Genomic DNA, 5,000 nt, shown 5'->3' on the forward strand with positions numbered 1-5,000 from the left:
ACATTTATAAATTGTCTCAAGTCTATTTCTCTATCTATATCTCATACATATATATAATATTATATAGCCTCAAGATTCATTTCTATATCTATAAACATATAGATGGAGAAGATATTCAGACATTTATTATCACTTATACATCAAATGTCCATATTTACATTATAACTGAGCATGTTAAAATTTTAAATGGTCTGTCTCTATATATGATTATCTCAAGGAGTTAAAAAAAATAAATTAATAAACAGACGTATCTTATGTCAGCCACTTGAATAATATCACCAAGATACTAAAGAGAAAACGCCAGTGACAACTTTCTGACTAATGTTAACAGCGGAAAAAATAAAGAAAGAAGACTTAGCAACCATTGAATAACATTGTTTGACAGTGTGCCAGAAGTAGAGTATTCTCTTAATCTTCTTCTTCTTCTTCTTCATGCAGACTCGATCCCCTGCCAAACACTTGATACCGGGATGTCCTGTCAAGTTTGTCTAAAGTAATTGTCAAAGGCAATGCCCCTAGCAGGAGAAATGTAAGTTCATTTCGTGACTTATATAATCTTTTAGGCGAAATGCTCGCTGTCAGGTAGCTTGTAAAAACAAGAGGAGTAACAATGTGACAACGCACCAGTTGGGTATGTTAGTAAAGACTTTGTAAGTCCTTTCTCTTATTCGAAGTGGAAAAACAACTTGGGAGAAATTTTTATTTCAGCGAAGACGGAGTTGAAGATGACCCTATCTGTACTACTTTGGCTTGTTATCTACGCGTCACCTAGTACTAAACATGGCGGAAGCTCGTTGAACGCCGTGTTTAGTACTAGCCCCTCGAGGATCAAGGTGTATTATATACGCCCATTTCTATATTGTGTGGTCGAAAAATTATAATAAAAACGGTATCTTCGTGCGGCCGTCTGCTTTACATTTACCACACGTTGTGTAGTACTAGCACCCCGGAGTAGGTGACGCGTAGATCACAAGCCAAAATGACACCAACCTATCTTTCTTTAAATCTACAGTTGAAAACCCTTTATACAGACAGGGCCAACAGACTATGAACCCAAGAGGGCTCCGAAGGCAAATCAGCCTGCAGAGAGAGACAAGTTAAAGGGAAAGGTGAATAATAAATGAATACAAAGAAACAGGAAACAAGACCGATGCACTTGAATTCAGGAGACGCCAGCAAAAAGCAGGAATGAATTTGCTCGTCGCTTGAACATTTGGAGGTCCGCGAATAAAGTCTTGTATTTGACATATTGTGTTCGACTTGGTGTCTGCTGAGTGAAATGGATTAATTTTCCACGTTCTCCTTTTGATAATTCGAAATTTTTAATGGTCAGGTGTGCCGTTCTAAGGTCTTGATAATTCAGCATCAAAGAAGTCTGAATTAAACCCCTTCCTCGGTTCTCTCCACGGACGAGCAAAATAAGCACACTACGTAGGCGCAGGCAACAAATAATCTCGATTTATTTCCTCTTGCTAGGATTATTATTATTATAATGCTTGGCATCACCACTGCAACATTTTTTTATCCAATAAACATAAGCTTCCCCTTTCTAAGCCTCTTAGATCAACATCTTCAAATTCTCCCACGCTCCAAAATAAGAGATGTATGTAACCTACGGTCAGGTAGGGCTAATGAAAGTATTTAAATCATTATACAGCTTATCAATACTTTATGGCTGTTAGATATGCTATCAGTGAGGGCCAATTAACTATACGATAGGAAATAGAATGTGTTTCTTATATAAACGAGGAATCCAATCGGGAGAATCTCAGGAAAGTGCTCCCAGATTAAGAGCCTACGCGTTGGCTCGCTCTCACGGCTCGGATATAAAAAACCAATTAGGTGTCTTCCCAGCCAAGCAAGCGATATTTTGCTTAGGGAATTATAACATAGAATGAAATATGAGTTGCCAGACTTATTCAGAAGTCGAGCCAAAGCCAGGAAGAATATTTTTTGTTACAACGAATGTCAATGTTACCAGCACCTTCACCGACTATGGCCTCATATACTGGAATAGAATTGGACTGGTTGGCTAGACTAAGGACAAGGCGCTTTTGCTCGCGTTTGCGGTAGATATCCGCTGATTAACGAATACACCTCACAGCCTCAGTTCTCTTTTCTGAAGTGGAATTTGTGCAAAATCTCTTGGCTCTCAATCTGTAGTGATTTTCAATGAGTGGAATGAACAGTCAAATACCGAGAATTGGACGAATGCCAATAAAACAGTCGGATTACAGGTATCAAGTCAAGAACCCGCGCAATTGCCAGACCAACAGATTACTCCTGCAATTGTCATACGAAATCGCATCTTTCTCTCTTGCTCAACGAGGTATTTGCCTGAATACGAGCACAAGCGCACACGAAAACACGGTGATATATATTGTATGATTACTATACTCTAGTGACTGATATTTAAGAAAATTCGTTCTTTTTCTTTAGCTTTGCTCCAATTACTCTTTTTATTATTTTAAAATGAACTCCAAAGTAGAAAAAAAAATCCGTAAATGACAGAAATTGACATAAATATTCCACTTAACCATTCGCAGGCAATGTAATAAAGACATTTTATAATGTCATTCTGTATTCCAATTTCATTTTACTCATTACTTCAGCCAAGAATGGTGAGTTTTTTATTCGGTTTGTTTTTATGCTAGTACTCTGTTTATCTGCTTTCTTGTCCGTTCACAGGTTTGCGTGAAAGATTATGTATGAGTTTTTACTAGCACCAATTGATTTAGGATTTGGGAAACTTAATTAATGTAACTTTGGGATTCCGCCAACTAACGAAAAAATGCAATGGATTTTGATTAATTAAATTAATACTTAACTTATGGAAATAAAATCCGAACGGTTAATTCTTTTCTTAGAATGTAAGATACTGTTTGGTTCCGACATCTAGCCGTTTCTGGCAAATAGACCCATAGACCTATATGCTCGCATGACTATCGTTATGGCGTACGTATGCGCTCTTGGGTGTCCTTTTCCTCGTCTCTCACGTGGCAAATAGATTCCGCCTTTCTTTTCCTTGTTCTTGAACTCTGCAAATCTTTACCGTCTTTTCCTGCAACGTCAGTCTCTTTATAAATATACACTCATTACAAATTCTGTCGTTTTCGTCGTAGCTTCTGTAATTACTCCGGACATTGTTGGTGCTGTTTATTCGGAGAGTATTCGAGCGAACTGTCACGAGCTCAAGTAATCCTCATTATGTCCGGTGTGTGAGCAAGAGGAAAAACTTTTTATTGTCTTGTTTTGTTTGTCTCGAATATAGGGCTGCGCAATCGCTGAGGACTGGAGTTAGAAAAAAAAAACTTCGTCTGAAAGAGCTAAAACATTTATATTTGTTTGGATGAAACAAGTTAGTCTTCATACGGGCTTATAGTCATGTATTTTCCATATGAATTAAGAAAATGAATACAAATGACCAAGAAATTAACAGAAGTATTCCGCTTACCCATTCTTAGGGACTGTCCTCACCAAGACTTTTTATGATGTGTCATTCTACATTCCTTTTACTCATGACTTCAGCCAAGAATGGTTAGTTTTTTATCTGGTTTGTTTTGATGTTTGTTGCTCTATTTGTTAACAGGCTTACGCAAAAGTTTACATATTGATTTTTACAAGTAACAAAAAGTGGTTAAGTTTTTGGAGAGATGGTAATGTAACTTTGGAACTCCGGAATCTAACGCAAAAATACTATTTATCTTCTTCTTCCCAGCTTGTTCCCATTCTTATGGATTTAGATAAACTAATTTAATACTTAATTTACGCAAAGAAAAACTGAACGATTATGTCTCCCCTTAACATGTAAGGTATCGTTTGGATCCGACATTTATTAACCGTTTCTGGTCAATAGACCTATAGACCTGTATGCTCGCATGACTATCGTTATTGACTGAGATATACAGTGTACACCCTTGGTGTCTTTTTCCTCGTCTCTCACGTGGCAAATGGATTCCGCCGCACTTTTCCTTGCTCTTGAACTCTGCAAATCTTTACCGTCTTTTCCTTCAACGCCAGACTCTTTACAAATGTACACTCATTACAAATTCTGTCATCTTCGTCGTGGCTTCTGTAGTTACTCTGGACATTGTTGGTGCTGTTTATTCGGACAGTTATTAGACCGATCTGTCACGAGCTCAAGTATTCCTCATTATGTCCGGTGTGTGAGCAAGAGGAAAACTTTCTATTATCTTGTTTTTTTTTTTTTGTTTGTCTCGAATATGGGGCTGCGCAATCGCTGAGCACCGGAGTTAAAAAAAAAAAACTTCGTCTGAAATAGGCATAACATTTATATTTGTTTGCATGACTCAAGGTAGTCTACACCTTGGCCTTCACAACCTAAGTTAAAACTTACAGAAACACATCAAGTCATATACTGTATTTTTTTAATGGGTTAAAAAGAAAGTTGAATGTTATATAAACAAGCGCCACCTATCCAGTAAATTAAGTTTTATAATATATATATATATATATATATATATATATATATATATATATATATATATATATATATATATATATATATATATATAAGAAAACCCATAAAAACGCCAAAAGGTAGATAGTTAATGCTATATATTTCGGAGAACAACTGTCTCCTCGACATTTGTTCTTTAAAATATATAGCATTAACTTTCTACCTTTCGGCGTTTTATATATATATATATATATATATATATATATATATATATATATATATATATATATATATATATATATTATTACACGCTTAGAAGTCCATTACTCATTTATATAAACCATATAGAATTTCAGAAGAATGCAACAATTAGCATAAAGTGGTAGGCCGAATTCACTATGAATTCATTGTGGTTGAGTACGATGCACATAATAACAATATTTTTTTTTATTAATATAGTAGATCTTACAAACGTTTCTCAGAGATTCTAAATAAATTTACTATGATGATAACGCTCCCTGGGTCAAAGAATTTTTTTTAGTTTCTACTGGTTTTTCATTTACCTTGGTTAAGTCGATAT

The sequence above is a fragment of the Macrobrachium rosenbergii genome, chromosome 27 (genome assembly GCF_040412425.1).
Source record: "Macrobrachium rosenbergii isolate ZJJX-2024 chromosome 27, ASM4041242v1, whole genome shotgun sequence".
Taxonomy (NCBI): Eukaryota; Metazoa; Arthropoda; class Malacostraca; order Decapoda; family Palaemonidae; genus Macrobrachium; species Macrobrachium rosenbergii.